At 32.5% G+C, this 21,666-nt stretch overlaps 1 protein-coding gene across 17 annotated transcripts in view; it reads right to left on the bottom strand.

Annotated features, from left to right (window-relative positions):
- SLC4A10 (solute carrier family 4 member 10) overlaps positions 1 to 21,666 on the bottom strand; it is a 275,630-nt gene that overhangs the window by 239,133 nt on the left and 14,831 nt on the right. The gene's annotated exons all lie outside the window — the stretch shown is intronic.

Here is a 21,666-nt window from a genome sequence, read left to right as displayed (position 1 = left end):
TAAGACTATCTGCAGATTTTTCAGAAGAAACTTTACAGGCCGGAATAGAGTGGCATAATATATTCAAAGTGCTGAAAGGAAGAAACCTACAATCAAGAATACTGTACCCAGCAAGGTTATCATTCAGAATTGAAGGAGAGATAAAGAGAATCACAGACAAGGAAAAGCTAAAGGAGTTCATCACCACTAAACCAGCCTTACAAGAAATGTTAAAGGGACTTTTTTAAGCAGAAAAGAAAAGGCCATAACTAGAAACAAGAAAACTATGAAAGAAAAAGTCTCACTGGTAAAGGCAAACATATAGTAAAGGTAGTGGATCAACCACTTATAAAGCTAGTATGAAGGTTAAAAGACAAATGTGGTAAAATCAACTATAAATACAATAAACAGTTAAGGGATACACAAAATAAAAAGATGTAAATAAACAGTTAAGGGATACACAAAATAAAAAGATGTAAAATATGACATCAAAACGTAAAACGTAGCGGATGGTAAGAATGCAGTACCCTTAGAATGTGTTTGAAATTAGGTAACCATCAATTTAAAATACACTGCTATATACATAGGTTGATATATATAAGCCTCATGGTAACCACAAACCAAAAATCTATAATAGATACTCAAAAAATGAAAAGAAAGGAAATCAAACACAACACTAAAGAAAGTCATCAAATCACAAGGGGAGAGAGCAAGAGAAGAAGAAAGAAACTACAAAAACTAGAAAACAATTAAAATGGTAATAAGTGCACACCTATGAATAATTACTTTAAATGTAAATGGACTAAATGCTCCAATCGAAAGACACAGGGCAGCAGAATGGATAAAAAACAAGACCCAATATATGCTGCCTACAAGAGACTTACTTCAAATCTAAGGACATACACAGACTGAAAGTAAAGGGATGGAAAAGATATTCCATGCAAATGGAAACAAAAAGAAAGCTGGGGTAATAGTACTTACATTGGACAAAATAGACTTTAAAACAAAGATTGTAACAAGAGACAAAGAAGGACATTACATGATGGTAAAAGGATTAATCCAACAAGAGAATACAACACTTGTAAAAACCTATGCACCCAACATAGGAATACCTAAATAAATAAACCAAATATTAACAGACATGAAGGGAGAAACTGACAGTAATATAATAAAAGTAGGGGACTTTAACATCCCAGTTACACCAATGGATAGATCATTCAGACAGAAAATCAATAAGGAAACATTGGCCTTAAACAGCACATTAGACCAGATGGACTTAACAGATATATAGAATATATTCCATTCAAAAACAGCAAGTGCACACAAAACATTCTCCAGGATAGTTTACATTAGGCCATGAAACAAGTCTCAATAAATTTAAGAAGACTGAAATCATATCAAGCATTTTTTCTGACCACAAAGATATGAAACTAGAAATCAATTACAAGAAGAAAATTGGAAAAAATACAAACATGTAGAGGGTAAACAACATGTTACTAAACAACCAATGGCTCAACAAGGAAATTAAAGAGGAAATCAAAAAATACATTGAGACAAATGAAAATGGAAACACAACATTCCAAATCTCTGGGAGACACGACAAAAACAGTTCTAAGAGAGAAGTTTTCAGCAATACAGGCCTACCTCAGGAAACAAGAAAAATCTCAAATAAAAAATCTAATCTTACACCTAAAAGAACTAGAAAAAGAAGAAGAAACAGAGCCCCAAATTAGCAGAAGGAAGTTAATAATAAAGATCAGAGTGGAAATAAATAAAATCGAGACTATAAAAAACAATAGAAAAAGATCATTTAAACTAACAACTGCTTCTTTGAAAAGATAAACAAAATTGATAAACCTTTAGCCAAACTCATCAAGAAAAAAGGAGAGAGGGACCAAACAAATAAAATGAAAAATGAAAGAAGTTACAACTAATACCACAGAAATAAAAAAGGATCATAAGAGGCTACTGTGAACAATTATACACCAAACAAATTGGACGACTTAGAAGAAATGGGTAGATTCCTAGAAACATACAATCTTCGAAGATTGAATTAAGAAGAAATAGGAAATCTGAACAGACCAATTACTAGCAATGAAATTAAGTCAGTAAGCAAAAAACTTTAGAGAAATGAAAGTCCAGGACTGGATGGTTTTGCAAGTGAATTCTACCAAACATTAAAGAAGAGTTAATACCTATCCTTCTCAAACTATTCCAAAAAATTGAAAAGGAAGGAATGCTGTCGAACTCATTCTATGAGGCCAGTATCACCCTGATACCAAAACCAGACAAAAACACTACAAAAAAAGATTACAGGCCAGCATCTCTGGTGAACATATACGCAAAAATCCTCAAAAAATATTAGCAAACTGAATTCTACAACACATTAAAAGGATCAAACACTATATCAAGTGGGAATTATTCCAGGGATGTAAGGATGGTTCAAATATCCACAAATCAATCCATGTGGCACACCACATTAACAAAACAAAGGATAAAAATCATGTGATCATCTTAACAGATGCAGAAAAAGCATGTGACAAAATTCAACATCCACTTATGATAAAAACTCCCAACAAAGTGGGTATAGAGGGAACATACCTCAACATAATAAAAGCCATATGTCACTGACCCACAGTTAACATGACACTTAATAGTGAAAAGTGAAAGCATTTTCTCTAAGATCAAGAACAAGATAAAAAGGCCTATAATCACCACTTTTATTCAACATAGTATTGGAAGTCCTAGCCACACCAGTCAGACAAGAAAAAGAAATAAAAAGCACTCAAATTCAAAAAGAAGTCAAACTGTCACTATTTGCAGATGACATGATACCATATATGTAAAACCCTAAAGACTCCACTAAACTACTAAAACTAATAAGTTAATTCAGTAAAGTTGCAGAATACAAAATTAATATACAGAAATGTATTGCTTCTATACACTAACAAGGACCTATCTGAAAGAAATTAAGAAAACAATGCCATTTACAATTGCATCAAAAAGAACAAAATATCTAGGAATAAATTTAACCAAAACATGAAAGACCTGTACTCCGAAAATTATAAGACATTAATGAAAGAAATTTAAGATGACTCAAAGGAGTGGAAAGATATACCATGCTCACAGATTGAAATAATTAATATTGTTAAAATGCCCATACTACCCAAAACCATACGCAGACTCAAAGCAATCTCTATCAAAATACCAATGGTATTTTTCACAGAACTAGAACAAATAATCCTAAAACTTGTATGGAACCACAAAAGACCCCAAATAGCCAAGGCAATCTTGAGAAAGAAGAACAAAGCTGGAGACATCACACTCCCTGATTTCAAATTATACTACAAAGCTGTAGTAAACAAAACAGTGTGGTACTGGCACAAAAACAGATGCATAGATGAGTGTAATAGAATAAGAGCCCAGAAATAAACCCACACTTAATGGTCAATTAATCTATGACAAAGGAGGCAAGAATATACAATTGGGAGAAGACAGTCTCTTCAATAAATGGTGCTGGAAAAAGTGGACAGCCACATGCAAAAGGATGAAACTGGACCACTTCCTTATACCATATACAAAAATTAACACAAAATGGATTAAAGACTTAAACATAAGACCTGAAACCACGAAACTCCTAGAAACAAAAATAGGCAATAAGCTCTTTGACATCAGTCTTAGCCATATTTTTTTGGATCTGTCTCCTCGGGCAAAGGCAACAAAGGAAAAAGAAACAAATGGGACTACATCAAACTAAGAAGCTTTTGCACAGAGAGAGAAACCATCAACAAAACACAAAGGCAATCTACTGAATGGGAGAATATATTTGCAAATGATATATCCGATAAGGGGTTAATATCCAAAATATACAAAGAACTCATGCAACTCAATATTGAAAAAACAAATCGATTAAAATCCAATTAAAAAATGGGCAGAGGATCTGAATAGACATTTTTCCAAAGAAGACATACAGATGGCCAACAGACACATGAAAATATGCTCAACATCACTAATCATCAGGGAAAATGAAATCAAAGCCACAATGAGATATCACCTCACACCTGTCAGAATGGCTATTATCAAAAAGGGAAAAAAATAACAAGTGTTGGTGAGGATGTGGAGAAAAGGGAACCCTCGTGCACTGTTAGTGGGAATGTAAATTGGGTACAGCCACTATGGAAAACAGGATCAGAGGTTCCTCAAAAAATTAAAAATAGAACTACTATATAAGCCAGCAATTCCACTTCTGGGTATTTATCCAAAGAAAATGAAAACACTAATTCCAAGAGATATATGCATCCCTATGTTCATTGCAGCATTATTTACAATAGCCAACATATGAAGCAATTTGTGTCCATTGATAGATGATTTGATAAAGAAAATGTTGTGTGTATATATATATATATATATATATAGAATATTACTCAGCCACAAAAAAGAAAGAAATCTTACCATTTGCAACTACATGGATGGACCTAGAGGGCATTATGCTAAGCGAAATAAGTCAGACAGGGGAAGATAAATACTATATGATTCCACTTATATGTAGAATCTAAAAAATAAAACAAATGAACAAACATAACAAAACAGAAACAGACTCATAGATGCAGAGAACAAACTGGTGGTTGCCAGAGAAGAAGAGGGAAAGGAGATGAGCAAAATTGGTGAAGGGGATTAAGAGGTAAACTTCCAGTTATAAAATAAACAAGTACAGGATATGTAATATACAGCATAGGGAATATAACCAATAATATTGTAACAACTTTGTATGGTGACAAATGGTAACTAGACTTATCATGGTGATCATTTCATAATGTATATACATGTTGATCACTATGTTGTACATCTGAAACTAATATAATATTGTAGGTGAACTACACTTCAATTAAAAAGAAGAAAGAAAGAAATCTCTAAAACAATTTGGACATAATCTACCTAGAGATAAGGAAACAGCCTAGATGATCTCTTAGGGTCTCTTTAGCAACTGTCTATGCTATTAAGAACGTACACACCACTTAACACCCTCAAATAGGTCATAGCATTGGGAAGCAATTAAAGACTCCATAGGGTCAGGATACTATTCACTTTAAAAATAGTTATTAATGAGTAGAATATCTCCATAAAGCATATTTCTTAAGATTCCTAGTTTTACTTTTTTAAAGTAACAGATATGAGGTCCTGTGTTTAGTTTATGAATATTACAAGTTAAAATAAAATTCTGCTGCCTAAAGTATTCTAATGTACTAAAATATTCACTTATAGTGAAAAAAACATAATTTGTTGCTGAAAGCTTATGTTTCAAGACTTCTACTGCCTACTCAGTTTTGGACAAGTTATGTTAATTATGCAGTTTGAGAAACTCAATCTGAAAAATGGGTATAAAACCAGCAAATAAAAAGCCTAAAAATAATAATGAATTCCTCCGAGACCTATAAACAAATAATGTTAAAGGCAAAGCAGAACATTTTCAGAGGCATTCTAAGAAAATCTCTAAGAAAATTCTGTATTTTCAAACAGAAGCGAATTATCCAGACTGTCTTGAAGATTTCCACTCTGAATCTAATCAGAAGAAAGGCTTCCACCCATTCTATTTCATCAACATTGTCATTAAACATTATTCTCATTTGCCTTTCTATCACTACACTAGAAGAAAAACAAACTAAAATATCCTAATGAGCAGCAGTGAGAAAAGAAAATTATACAATATAAATTAAAAATTGTTAAGGCCACAATTTTAAATTGACAACATGTGATCTGGGGTGTTCCTAAAATCTTATTCATATAATCAGAGCTTATACCTAAATTTCATTCAATAGAAATAGGTACTGAAGTATTTAATGAATACACAAACAATGTGCTTTTGTCCTTTACTTTCCTCCAAGAGAACTGTATATTGTTTTTGACCAAATTTCGTAAAAGTTCTGGACAACAATAATGTTCTCACATCCTTCCACTGGTTATTACTAAAAATTTGTCAATATAGAATTACACTTTTCAATTTTGGATACTCATGCCTTAGCAGATGGAACATGCCACACAATAAGGCATTCAGAACAAAGTCAAGAGAAGTAAGGAGAGCAGTAAATAATTTGCATCAAAATGCTAGAATGCTATACAGTTCTATATTTTTTATGTTATTTTTATTGAGATATAATTCACATAACATATAATCCACCCATTTAAAGTGTATAATCCAATAGTCTTTATTGTGTTCACAGAGTTATGCAACCCTCACCACAATTAATTTAAAAACAATTCATCACACCAAAAAGAAACCCTCTGCCCATTAACAGTCACTTTCCTTTCCCTGTCAACCCTCCTCCCCTCACCAGTCCTAGGCAACCACTAATCTACTTTCTGTCTACGGATTTGCTTAATCTGGACATTTCATATAAATGGAATCATACAATATGTGGTCTTTTGTGACTGACTTGTTTCAATTAGCATAATGTTCTCAAGGTTTGTTCATGCTGTAATATATATCACTACTTCATTCCTTTTTATTGTCACATAATATTCCATTGTGTGCATAGACTACATTTTATTTACCCATTCATCAGTTGATGGGCATTTGTGTTTTTCTACTTTTTGTCTATTATGAATAGTGTTCCTACAATCATTCTTGTACAAGTTTTTCTGTTTTCCTTTCACTTTTGAATACTCATTTTAAAAACAAATATGAAAGTATTTTCTTAAACGCATAGTAGAAATACTTTATAAGTGCCTCAAAATCCTTTCTTGGTAGTTATGATCATCAGTAAAATATAAATAAAGTTCATCATACTATATGCAATTCCAGCTCCCCTTCTATTTTGCTGATTGACTTCAGTTGAAATTACTATCCATTAAAATGATCACCAGATTTAAGTTTCAAGAGATGCAAAGCCAGGAATTTTTCAAGAACTCTTATCTCCTGCTCCCTACCAAGGAAACCAAAAAGGCATGAACCTACTAATCAGCAAGGCAAACACAACCATTTGTTTTATTCTAAATGTTTTTATTCACCTGGGTTTTTCTTTAAATTGATTTTTTTTTGCTTTTTTTTTTTTTTTGCTTCTGGGCTGAGGTTCCATAGTCAATATAAAGGTAACAGATTCAGTCTAAACAATTCTAGTGGAAAATTTTAACGCATTCACAAAGTATAACTTCTTGTCATAGAAGCCCTTATTTGTTTGTTAACATTATTTACAACTGGAGACACAAGATTATATCAATACTGTGAAATGTAGAATTCTAAGATGAGCCCCATGATTCCTACCCTCTGCTATTCACATCTTTGTGAAATCCCCTCATTTTGAGGATGGGCAGGACCTGTAACTTGCTTCTAACTAAAAGAATTCGGCAAAAATGATGGGATGTAACTCCCGTGATTGTTATGTAGCAAAGGTAAGGGAATTTTGTAGGTATAACTAAGGTTCCTCATTACTAAGTAATCAAAAGAGAGATTATCCTGAAAAGGCCTGACCTAATCAATTGAACCCTTTAGACGAGGATCTAGAGATTAGAGCCTATAAGCATCAACACTACCAAGATACCCAGCACCTACTCAAGTGTCTGTTGAAGACATCACTTACATGTACCTACATGAGGACAAAAGCCACAAGTAGATGAATAAATAAATGCTTGAATTTCTAAACCATCCATTATGTAATATAGACGTTAATCACTCTTTGGAGTCAGACTGAAGACACTATCAAGCACAGAACCTAATTGCTGACCTTTCTAATATAAGGAACATTTATTGACAAATTGCCTATGATTTAGACATGATGGAGAAAATAAAGTGAACAAGATGGGTTTCCATCCTTCAGCAGGTAACATTTATTGGCAGAGTCAGAAATATACAGATAACTACGGTACACGGCATATAAGCTACAAGGAACAGAAAAACAAAGTACATCATAGTGCAAATGAGACAGGCAAAAATAATGAGTAAAGATACGGAGTTATTATATCTTTATTGTATAAGTAAGAATATTTCTAATCAGAAGGATTAAGTAACTAGACCAAAGGGGAGAGGACAGTGCCAGGATCCACACTTAGGTCTCTAAGACTCTATCACATACTGCTTCTCATAAGTATTAATGAACTAAAACCTTACATTTTGCATATTTTTCAAAGCAATTCGAAAAATATTTCAGTTTCTACTAAAACAACATTGTAAGATAGTAGTATACTTGTTATTGTTTCCAACTTTAGAGCTACAGAAACTACCATTCAGATGTTGACTTGTCACTCAATTAGTGAATCAGGATTAGACCCCTGGCCTTCAGAGACCAGGTCTCCTACCTTTGCCACAATATTCCTTTCCGCAACACTTCAGAGAGAAGCCAAGGACAAAATTTGGGGAGGGAAAAAATGGGGAAGAAAAGAAAACACATCTGTACCTCTGACTGCAGCTGTCCTCTAACAGTGACGAGCCTCCATTTTCTACAATCAAGCATCTAGTTACTTCCATCAGTCACTAAATTCTCTCCATTCACAGTTTATCCTGACTTTCCTTTTTTTGTAACCCCAAAAAAGTAGATGCAATTCATGGATACAATGTCACCTGAAGTATCTACCAACATATCCTTTGCCTTTCCTATTCTTTATCCTTCTCCAGTCTTCTGCAAAAATAACACACAAAGCTGACTGCCCTAATTTCTCTACTCTTGCTCTTTCTCGTGCTTTTGCTAGTTCTTGTACTATCCATGGCTACTTTTAAACATTTCTTTTTCCTATTTGCTACATATGTTCCTCTAACTCCTCTTTGAAACGTCTTACACCATTATCTTCTCCTTTTTCCCCAGAGAGATTTAGATTGCTCTGTTATAGGTTCTGGAAGTGTTCCTCAGATCTCTAGGAATCATATTATCTGTAATATAGGACTAAAATGTTTTTAATTCAATGTTTTTTCTGAACAAAAAAAAGAAAAACAAACCAAAAAGGGCAAATGTTTTATTGCTAAAAGGTAAATGGGTTTTAGAATGTTTGAAATGGTAAATATTTCCTTGAGACCTAAGTATCTACCAATCAAGCTTTTATCAAATTACTACCACTTGCTAATCTTTTTTTGTATGCCCTACTTGGTTCCCTACTCACTTGTTACCACTGTAAGCACATACTGTACAGAAGTACTATGACCAAGGCAATCTCAGTGATATTGAAACCCCTTCGGTCCAAAATACCTCTCACTGACTCTCCTCTGCCCACATGACCATCAGTAAAATCACTTCAGCTGGGGAAGACAAGAGTTGCGATCTCACAAAACCCTGTTAAAATCTAAATATATGGTAACCACTCGAGCCAGGAGAGGGAACGAAGGAGCACAACGCTCAGCAATAAATGATAAAATCATATTTAAAGATACTCTCCCTCTAAAAGCTAATGGATAGGATTCTCTCAAACATCAACTAAGGAAATATTTACTTCTCTCTTACTTACCGCTCCTGGATCTATAAAAATTATAAAGTAAATTATAAAATTACTTTTTAAAATCTTTAAAAATGTATACTTAAATATATAACTAAATACATCTTTTTATAGTAGTTTATCATGAATTTGACATTTTAGTTACAATGCACATTGATGATTGCTGTCAAATAGAACTAACATTTTAAATCTTATTAAGCATAATTTAATTACTGTTATGCTATTTCCTGACACTTAAAATTATTTCATCTTTAAAAAGTTTTGAGCAAAGGAGGGTTCAAATCTACCTTAAATTTTTAAACATGTTACAAATTTTATTTTTATTGGAACAGCATACCCATCTACATACTCACTAATACTTTGCCTTAAAAGTTAATTATTTACTAGAAATAAAGATTCCTGTAAAGCTTTTAATCTACAGATTTTTAATTTACAATGTAGTCATCCATTCTGAGACATTCTGAGTAAGAAGAGATCTCAATTTGAACTAACAAATAGCAAAAAATAGCTATCAGGATTCATTTTTAATTTTCAATTTAGATTAAAGTTTTAGTTCTATGTCCATGTTTTCCTGCAAAGAAACACCTAGAGATATATTTTAATTTCAATGTAAACAGGCATTGCAGAGAAACTTACATTTCTGGTAATGGTGGACTAGGTAATTCAGACCACCCCTTTACTGAGAACTCTAAAATCCTTTATATGAACTTTAAAAAATCTGAGTGAACTATAAATAACATCTTTCTAAAAGTACCAAAGAGCTGATGAAACAGTAAAGAATTACTGGGTAAAAATACAGATGACTGAAAACCAAACAGGTGAGTGCAGATTTGGGCCACTTTCTCCTCTGGGCTGATCTGATCTGGTTGAGAGGCTGAATCATTCTTCTGACAGCCTCTTGGAATTAAGACAGCAAAATCTGGAGGATTTGTGGTCATGACTGAGATAGCAAAAGGCCATAACCCAGCTGTAAGGATGAACTGGGAGTAAAACAGCCTTCATATTGACTTCAGTCAAGCACTGAGTTATCTGAATAGCACAGAAAATCTCACACATTGAAATCAGATTAAGATGATCCAGAATTGCCGGCTCCCTGGATGTCTGAGGAAAAAAATCGTCTCAGGAGGATTATAACATCATTCTAGATTTTAAATTATTTCTATGAATAATTTTATAAACACAATATTCAGCACATAATCAAATCTAACTAGACAAAAAAGAAGCTATGATAACATGAATAAGAGCCACCATAAATAATACACAACAGAAACAGACCCAACAGTTCCCCATGGAAAAGAATTATCAGAGACAGAATGTTAAAAAAAAAAAAAAATTGCACTTACTATGGCTGTGGCAAATACAAAAGTCAAACTTAAATTTTTCAGCAAGGAACTAAAACTATAAAAAGTAACATTGTATATTTATAGAAGAATCAACTAGAAATATAGAACTAAAACCTATCATGACTAAAACTAAGACCTCAATGGATGAGGGTTAGGTCAGAAGAAATTATCTCAAAAAAAGAATGAAGAGGCAATCTATAGAAAGTAAAGGAGAAAGATAAGAGAGATGGAAGATACTGTGAGCTGATCTGACTTGAATTGGAATTCAAGAAGGACAGGGGATAAAAACAAAAGAGGTAATATTTGAAAATATAATTGCTAAGAATTTCCCAAAATTAATGAAAAGCATCGTCACAGATTCAAGAAAAACAAAGACACTGAAAAAAAAGTTTTTCACCAAAAAAAGATCAAACAACTAAGAACTTTAAACCTTTGCAGAGATGGCAAAGGAATGTGTAAACGTATGTTGAGACCAGAAAAACAATGGAAAAAATCAACAATGCTAAGAGCTAATTTTTTGAAAAGATGAACAAAATTGATAAATCTTTATCTAGACTAAGAAGAAAAGAGGGGAGACTCAAATAAAATCAGAAATGAAAGAGGAGACATTACAACTGATACTACAGAAATACTTGGGATCATAAGAGACTACTATAGACAATTATATGCCAACAATTTGGATAACCTAGAAAAAATGTAAACATATGTTGAGGAGAGTGACTATCTCCTAAAGTAACAAGTCAGTTAACATCTAAAAGCCACACATTGCCTGCAGGGAAAGAAAAGATACATAAGAAATTATGGCATGAGCTCACCATAAATAGAAAAAAAACACGTTATTAAAAGTTAAATACCCTTGGGGCCAGCCCCATGGCCTAGTGGTTAAGTTCACACACTCTGCTTTGGCAGCCTGAGGTTTTGCCTGTTGGGATCCTGGGTGCAGGCCTAGCGCGGCTCATCAAGCCATGCTGAGGCAGCATCCCACATAGCACAACCAGAGGCACTCAAAACTAGAATATACAACTATGTGCAGGGGGGCTTTGGGGAGAAGAAGAAAAAAAAAATTGGCAACAGATGTTAGCTCAGGGCCAATCTTTAAAAAAAAATACTCTTGTCATTTACTATCATTGCCTATTTTATTTTTTTAAGCTAGCTCTTTAACTTCATAGAAAGACCTTATTTGCTCCCCATGTTAATAATCTCCAAAACACAGAAAAATCTTTAACAAATTTATCAAATCTACCATAGACGTCTATCTTCATATCATACACACTAAAAACTGGTGCTATAATTTCTTGATAAAATATGTTCCCAGCCAATTATGAACATTTACTCCATTGTAAAAAAGAAAAAGAATATCTCTTACAGAATTTTTGTGTTTTTATTGATTTTTTATAGGTTTTCACAGTGATCTAAGTAGATCAAATATGAGGAATATGTTATAAATAACTTTACTCAACTAATAGCTTAACTCTAAAAAGCAATCTGGATCAATAAAATATAAAACACTTTTATTCTGATAAATTTTGTCAGGTGTAGCAGAAAAGGAAGGAATTAACATTTTGGATCTATTTTTATGTGCCAGGCTTAATGCTACATGTTTCTAGTAGATTATTTCATTAATTCCTACAAAAAGCATGCAAAATAAGTATCATTAGATCTCTATTTTTCAGATAGGTAAACTGAGTTTCAGAGTAAGCTAGTTAACATTCAGTGCCCTTTATCTTTCCAGTTGGTATCCATATAGCTTGATTAATAAAAAATATTCAAAAGGGAACATCATTTACTCTATAATGCTGTAAATTTCTTGTTTTTGTTATTATAGCTTGCTACACTTAGACAACATTCTAATGATGATAGATTTACCGTTTGCGGTAGAAAGAGAAACCATCAAATACCTCTTGAATAACATCTAGAACGTTATATTTTAGAATCCAGCAACTCTTTGCAAATTTGACCACATAATATATATTCTTCATGTTCAAGACCATGTTTAAGCCAATAACATTCTCCATTTTTATTTTAAATGGGTTTTGGTTTTCATCACGTGAAACTAAATAAAATAAATGCTTATATTAACTAAGAATACATACACATTTCACTATATAGCTATATATTTATAAAGCAAAGCACATTTTTTAAAAAATCTTACAAAAGAATGTTCTAATTCTGAGGCCTAAATTCAATTGGCCTGAATATTAGCATTAAGTGAGGAATTTTTGAATAACAGGTGACTCACGCACCAAACAGTATTTCAAAGTTACCACTTTTATACAAAAAAAACCACTCAATTTTATATGTCATATTCTTATTTTATACATATTATTAGAATGGAGTTTCAAAAGTAAGAGATTTTCAAGATATTCTGAATAAATAATTGTTGAGCAGTGGTCACTTTGGTTTTAATATATTCTACACATCTTCACCATTTAAAAACAAATAATTGTGCAATTGATAAGCAACATTGTTTTGTATATTTCTTGCTTGTGAATATTTTCATTTAATTTACCAACCTTCATTTATAGTAGACAAGTCATTCACTATTTAATACTCTGCTACTAAAATATAATTAGACAGTAACAACTTGAAACAACTTTATAAAGAGATTTGTCAAAATACAAAAGAATCCTAAAAAATGAAATGCTCTATATCACTTTAAGTCCTAAGTATTTTCCAAGCAAAAGGTCAATATATTGAAAAAATAAGTATATTTGTATATGTTACTACTTTTGAGTTTTTTAAAATCCACCACATACATATCTTTTCCCTTTAATTCAACATGATCCCTCAAAACAACAATAAAAAAAAGTTATTAGGAGCCAACCTGAAAGTTCCAATGGCCAAAGCTGGAACAATTCGAGAAAAAGTAAATAACACAGTATTGGATTATAACCCAATGTATAAAATAAACATGCATAAGTCCATATTGATAGAAATAAATGATTAGAAAAATAGATAAATGGAAGAGAAGGGATAAATCTCTCTTACAGAAGAATTTCAAATAATATATGCAGATAATTCCTCCCTTCCGGGGGTGGAGCTTCCTCGCTCCTTAAGTGTGAACTGGACCTAATTACTTGCTTCCAAAGAAGAGAGTATAGAAAGGGTAAAATAGCAAGTTTACAGTAGAAAAAACTGGCAAACATTACTTTATCAAGTGATCAAGGTTAGCTGACCAGTGATAAGTCACATTGACAGGATGTAAGGAGAAAAGCACTTCACCTCTGCCGTTTTCTTCCCAAACTACATAACCCCAGTCTAATCATGAGAAAAACATCAGACAAACCCAAATTGAGGGACATTCTAGAAAATATCTAATCAATGCTCTTTAAAATCATCAAGGTCATGAAAAACAAGGAAGGAGAAACTATCACAGATCAGAAGAGAATAAGACATGAATACTAAATGTAACGCGGTATTCTCAACGAGATCCCAGAACAGAAAAGAGCCTAAGTGGATAAACTGCTGAAACTTCAATAGAATTTGTAATATAGATGAAATTAATATACCAGTGTTAATTTATTAGATTGGAACAACGTACCATGTATGATGTTAACATTAAACTGGGTGAAGGGTTTTGAAAATTGGAAAATAAAATGTGTAATGTAATTAATAGACAAATATTAGAATCTATAAGAATTCTATAAGAATCTATAAGAAAAAGATAGTCTTTTTTTAAGCAGACAAACAGAATGCATAGGCAATTCACAGAAGAAGAAATGGCCAATAAATTTGAAAATATATTTGAAGGAAATAGGAATTTTTTTAAATAATCACAATTGGTTTTTATCCATTAGATTGGAAATACAATTTTTTCAAACAATCACAATTGTTTTTCATCCATTAGATTGGCCAAAACAATTTTTTTTTTATAGTATCACGTTTGGGAGAAGGCATGGGTTAACAAAAAAATCTCAGAGGTTGAATAAAAATATCCTAAGGAAAAACAAATTTTAAAAATGATCGCATATTGTTTTGCATCCATTAGATTGGCAAAAACAAATTTTTTACGTAGTATCACACTTGGGTAAAGGCATGATTAACAAATCTCATAGACTGCATAAAAAATTGGGTCAGCCAATCTACAGGGTAATTTTCTCAGCATCTATTAAAAGTTTTAATGCATTTAGGCATTTCAGTATCTACTCCAGAGAATATACATAAATTTTTTACTGAAGCATTGTGTATAAAGGGAAAAAAATTTGAAAACAACCTAAATGCCCGTAATAGGGAAATAGTTACACAGACTACAGAACATGCAACAATGAAGTAGATCAATTCATCCAACATGTGTAGATCTCCAAAACAGATTGCTTAAATTAAAAAGCAGCTTACAAAGCAATACTATGATGCCATTTTTGGAAATACCCACAATGTCAAGTATTACCTGTGGGTACAATGCCAGGTCTGGAAGCATACTCACCAAACCGATAACAGTGGTTACTCCTGGTAAGAATGGAGGAGGTGGCACCCAGGGTGGTGATCAACTGAAACCTTAGCCTCTTTATGTTTTACAAGTACATTAAATTTCTTAAAACTTCAGAAATTTCTTGTTTTTAAGAACATTCGAGTCCTACTTATCAATTATTAGAGTCCCAACAATAACAATACTCCAATAAACATCACAATCATCCCTTCAAAGTTCTTACCAAGGAAGCACTAATCTTATATGGCAAATCTATACAAGAAACTGAGCCAACTCCTTAACGCTCGATGGCACATAGCATGTCTTCAATATCTCAATGGATGAGTAAGTGAATGAGTGAGTGAGTGACTACATAAAATACCTGTTTTGGAAAGTACAGTTGCAGTCTCAGCTGGAAATTATAAGGGAACTCTGCCATGTCTCTGAGTAACAGGAAAATAATGACTAAATTAAGATTTCAGACATCTGAGTTCTAGTCTGATTTTGCCACTAATTTTTTGCACAATGGCCAAATCACTTAGCCCAACTGAACCTGAATTCGTTGATCATATATTCTGGAAAATAATACTGCCTCCCCTACTTACCTCATAGAGATATGGGAGGGAGGAGGCAGAAATGAGATCATAGATACGATAAAGTATTTCGAAAACTCCAGGGACACTATACTAGTAAAAGAACTTTTGAAGAACTTTTAAATACCAGTCATCATGCTGTTTAACCGGATTGTTATCATTGCTCTACTACAGATAGTGAAGAACTGGTCTATGACACCGGACCTAACCCTAACCCAACCTGTCTGGTCTATGTGACATCTGGATGTTGGAAAGGAGTTTTATAACATATAAACTCCAGAAATAAAAATTACCTATATTCATATTTTAATGACACTGAATCTATAGAAAGAATAGTTTGAAAGGGAATTACTATAAATTTCAATAATGTCATACTAATACTTTATTTTCAGCTCAGTCAACCTAGGTTTCCCATTTTTGTCTAATAAGAGGAACGCATTAGATAACTAATCCTGCCCATAACTATGTCGTGCTTACATCTTCCTCCAGGAGTTCTTTTCTTAGACAAACTAATTTGTACATTTATTCTAAGTTGGTTTTGAAACTAATTTCAAATTTTGGTGGATGTCTACACTAGTTTAAAAATACAAATTACTGTGTATTAAATGTCCTAAAATATTGATCACACACAACATCAAAAGTTACTTTTATCATTACAGTTATGAACATAAAAAATGAGACATACATTGATTTGGACATATCATCTTGATTATCAATTAATTTTTCAAATTCTTCATGGTTTAATCACCTCTAATTTGGAACACAAAAATAAATATGTTTCTTGACAATCACCCTGACAGACGTTGAAATACCTGAAATTAGTTCATTCAATTGTTTGAAGAATTAAAACACTATTAAACATGATAGGCATATAAACGTTGCTAACTACACGGTTACAAGGACATTTAAGGAACTACCTAGTTTCAAAGTTCAATCAGTGTAATTTGATTTCTCCAAATGAGAGAACAAATACAATAGATTTTTGTTAACAGTCTTTAATGAAGAAGATCCTGAATAATCATTCCAGAAAAAGAAAAAGTTGACTTTTAAAAAGCTTGCTCTTAAATCTCTAAGCATAAAAAATATGCAATCGCTACCAGAATAGCACCTATTTTAGAATTGTGAATAAATATGGAAATAGTTAGAAATTATGCTGTCAGAAAATTCTTGCTACCTAAGATAATGAAAATTCCAAAAACAATATTAAAACTAGGCAAAAGGGAGATTTCGACAAATGTGAAATGTTTTTATATCATAGTAGTCAGCCTTTCCATAAGCTTTTATCAATACATCAAGGATAAAAATATCTATTGCACTGGTTATATCTAATTTTGAAGCAACTAATTTAATTTACAAGGAATTTGAGCTCTACTGTGTAGCCATAAAGACTTCCACACTATCTGGTATTATAGTGTGAAAATTATTAATTTAGCCTGATGTTTACTGATTCACAGCATCAAAATATTTCCCATTTTTTTGTGATGCAAAATTCAAACTGGTAAAAACAAGTTGAACAGAAATTTCTGCATTGTTTTATTTTTAGCACTCAGAGTCAATTTAGTTTAAAGGAATTGTTACACAAATTTTAGCTGTTCAAATTGGAGAACATCACAAAGAAACGTAGCTCGTCTTGAATAGGATTAAGCCAAGGGGTTCAAACAGAGAGTACTAAACGTGCATTATGAGCCATACCCATGCTTTACTTTTATGCATCACTACCCTGATTCTGAACTTAACTCATGGAAACTTAATCAATTTATCTGTTTAGCTGAATTATAGATAGATCACAAAATAGTATAGACTTTCCAAAAATGCCACTAGCACTAAGCTAGTTTATAAAACAAGAAATTTTATAAAAACTTTGGGCATTAGTTAAATTTTGCACAGTTAACTATTAAATTCAGTGGAAATTTAAGTTTCTATCAAACTTTTTTAGAAACTTGATTTAATTCACAGAATAGTCATATACATTAAATGAAGTTATCTGTATTGAATTACATTATCACTTTTTCCTTAGACTATTTCCTTTCCCTCGTCCACAGGTAAATACTTAGTAATATCAAAGGGAGTTTTATATATAATACAAAAATGAACAAGAATTAGGTAAATACTTAGTAATATCAAAGGGAGTTTTATATATAATACAAAAATGAACAAGAATTAAGAGGAAGTTTCCAAAACACCCTCAACGTTTGATAAACGTTCATTGCTCTTTATTTGGACTGGCTTTCAGATTTATGTAAAATTCCTTTACTTGGTTTTCAATTTGAATGCTCAGCCAACACTAAGTTCTTTGGGAATATTATATTTTTTAAAAGTCTCAGCTTCCCGAAAATATAACAAAGTCCAAACAATACAATGTGTTTTCTTGTACAGGCTTTATCCAAAATAACCAAAGGTGAACTCTTGTATCTTTATTCCCATACTATAAAACCACTGTAAGGGCTTTAAGAAAGGAATATGTAATTAGAAAGTCAGACCAATGCAAAACAATCACTAATCCACTTGTGAAAGGCTAGGGAGAAAAATCAGAGTGGACTAGTGAAAATTATATGTTGTCTTTCCTGTATATTTCTCTTTATTAAGTTTTTTATTTATAAACAAATATATATTAGCTATGGGCAAATATTATCACAAAAGTTTGTGTAATATGGAAAATATTACTGATATATCTGTAATTTTTAATAAAATTTCCATCAAAGCCCACAGTTTCAAGAGAAAAAAAGTTATCAAAAATTCCCAAAATCCTTCCTACACATGGATTTCAATAGATAAAGTGGGATTCTCACACTAGCCTGACAGGTATTTTTTTCTCTACTATTTTTTAAAGAGAATTTATGGATTAATATAGGATATCCACTTGTTCTGTGTTTTCTTAAGTTCTGTATTTGTCTACTTGGCATCCATTTATCACAGGGCCAATTATAGAACTATATATTTTTATTTTCTGTATTATTGATGCTCTGGCATTTGGGGGCCTTACGGACCCAGGGAGAGACTGCCCCTCTCAGGGCTGGCTAAATTCTAAAGATAATTAACAACTTGCCCACAAACACACCTTTCATATGCAAACCAACCAATCCCAAGTCTATACCCCCAATTTCATCTTTATCTAACTCACACAACTAGGCCAATATTTCCCCTCCCTAAATCATCCCAGGGCTAGATACCAGACAACTAGAGACCACCCCTATAGTCCAAAGCCCACAGGAATTATTCAAACTGATCAATTCTAAACTGTTTACCCTGAGTTGCCTTGCCTGTGGAAACCCCAATAAAGCTTCTGGCCTAGACTTTTTGCTTGCTCCTGTCTTCTGCCACCTGATCAGGAGCTTCCCCTTGACCCTGCATGGCATGCAGCCACCCCTTCTTTAGGGACCTGTGAGTATACTAAACATCGTTTTTCTGAGCTTCTCCTGTGTCTCCTCTTGTGGCCACACCTGACTGACCATCTCATGAAAGAACACAGAACAAAACTCTACTCTTAGACATAAAATATAGTCCCTTCCAATTCCCGATTGCCTAGATAGATAGATAGATAGAGAGACAGATAGATAGAATATAAATATAATTTTATTTCTGCTGTTTCTTTAATGTTTAAACAGTTTTACACCCCTAAAGAGATACATAGATTGTCACATCTATTTCTACCATGTTCAATCTGGAATTTATTTTGAAGTAGGTAGAAATAGGAACTCAAACTTAATTTCCAAAATAGCTGTGTCCTAGCATCACTTATTTAATAATCTTTCTTTATCTCATTATTTTGCAGAGTCACTGTAATCATATTACTCTAGACACATACATAATTTTGGCTTGATATATTTATCAACACTTGATCAACTGACATAACAGTTTTAATCATACCTTTTGTCTAATTAATATTGACAAATATTTTATATAATAGTGTTCCCAGATTATTTTTATATATTTTCTGTTCACTTTTTTTATAATAGATCTCCAGAACTTACTTACTTTGCCTAACTGAAATTTTGTACCCTTTGACCAACAGCTCCCCGTTTCTCCCTCCTCCCAACCTCTGGCAACCGCTCTTCTCCTCTCTGCTTCTACGCATTTGACTATTTGAGATTCCACATATCTGTGAGATCACACAGTATTTGTCCTTGTGTGTCTGGCTTATTTCACTTAGTATAATGTCCTCTTCAATTGCTTCTGATTATTAAATTATTACGTCTGAAAATCAAATGGTCTCTTAACTCTCTCATGCCTAATCACTTATTGTGAAGCATTAGATGGATTAAGATCCATCCATTCTTATCTTAATGTAAACTTATTGCTATTTCAAATTGTTGTCCAAAAAGTCCCAAAAATGTTTTAATAAATAAATTTTATTTTGTTAGTGTGTTTTTTCTTTGAAGAATGGTGGATAGGTATGGGAAACTTTGCTTTCCTGAGCCTCTCCTACTACTGACCATCTCATAAAAGATCAGAGAACACTGAAACTATTGACTTAAAAAGATAATCTGAATTATCTTTGACTCTTATTTATTTGTACTGATCTTATTCTCCCTTTATCATGGATCATCTGCACAAAGACATTGTGATCAAAGCACTGCAAAATGTCTCTTATGCCCGGGACTGAAACACTTTACCACTGTAAGTGGGTGGAATCCTTGCTGCCATGTCTTAAAAGACAGGAAAGCTACTTCTTTGTCCTCTTCATTCTCACCCAATAGGAAGGCTACTATAAAGGTAATTAATGTAAATGAATTAACCAAAATTTCAGATCCATTAAATTATATAAACCATTCATATATTAATTTTTGCATTAAAATTCTATTGCATTTTGCCAAGCACTCTTGTTTCCTGTTTTCTAAATATGCAGGTGCTTTTTAAGAGAAATGCAAATGTGTGTTTATAAATTATTGAAACATAATCATCAAATTATTGTTTTATGGAACCATCTGAGATTGAGCAAACTTTTGAAGCCTTTCCATTACCACTTCAAGATATTTTATGAACCAAGAAAAATATCAGGATAGTGTATTTTTCCAAGAAAAACTGATTCTAATGTCAAAAGTTTCAATATAACCATGAAAGGTAGGCATTAGAATTCATTCTAAAATAGTTGGTCTATTTCAAATAAAGAAAGCTATTGAAATAACTAGATATTTTGGCATTGAGATATATCACTATCCCAGGGAATCAAAGATATAAGCCTTTTTTTGTCCTATACCAGACCATGCAAACATCTCCAAAGATGTGAGAAATCTGTTTAGATAAGATGAGAAAGAGTAGGAACACTGAATTATACGGCTAAGGAAGACAGTGAAGGTTAAGTCTGTGGAAGGAAGTAGAATAATGCTCTTAAATCATAAAGGGGAGCAAGTGAAATTATAAGCTACTAAAAGTAACTTTGTGAAAGGCTGATCTTTTTAAAGCTGGGTTCAAGGCTGACTCAGTATGTTTTAAATGAATATACTATGGTTAGAATTTCCTGAATTATGAGAATTCTTCATGGATTTTTTTTAATGGACAAGGTCAATATTAAGTTCACCATTTCTTCATTTTTGTCCTTATAAAAATTTGGCAAAATATTACTTACATTACAGAAATGGTCTGCACTGGAGATTCCAATTCCCTTTATTAGACTGGCACTAGTATCTAAATAGCTTCTAATAGTAGGCTAGAGAATAGTAGGCTAAGAGAATTGATGTTCAGGTTTTGTTGTTATCTTTCATAATAACCATTATGATGGATGTTTATGTTAAAGACCTAAATAGAAAGTACTATCATATTCACAATGCCAAGACAAATGTAAAACAATTACTGTTTTATAATATTTACTAAACTATGTGATTTAAAATAGATTAATCCTCATCTCAGTTCTTAAGAATTAATTTTTTTTCAAACCACATAAAGATAAAAAGAATTATTAAGTCAGATAATTATGAGCAGGGTCCTAAGCATC

This window comes from Equus caballus, chromosome 18 (genome assembly GCF_041296265.1).
Source record: "Equus caballus isolate H_3958 breed thoroughbred chromosome 18, TB-T2T, whole genome shotgun sequence".
Classification (NCBI taxonomy): domain Eukaryota; kingdom Metazoa; phylum Chordata; class Mammalia; order Perissodactyla; family Equidae; genus Equus; species Equus caballus.
The sequence above is the reverse complement of the archived record's forward strand: the minus strand, read 5'-3'. Positions and strand labels throughout refer to the sequence as shown.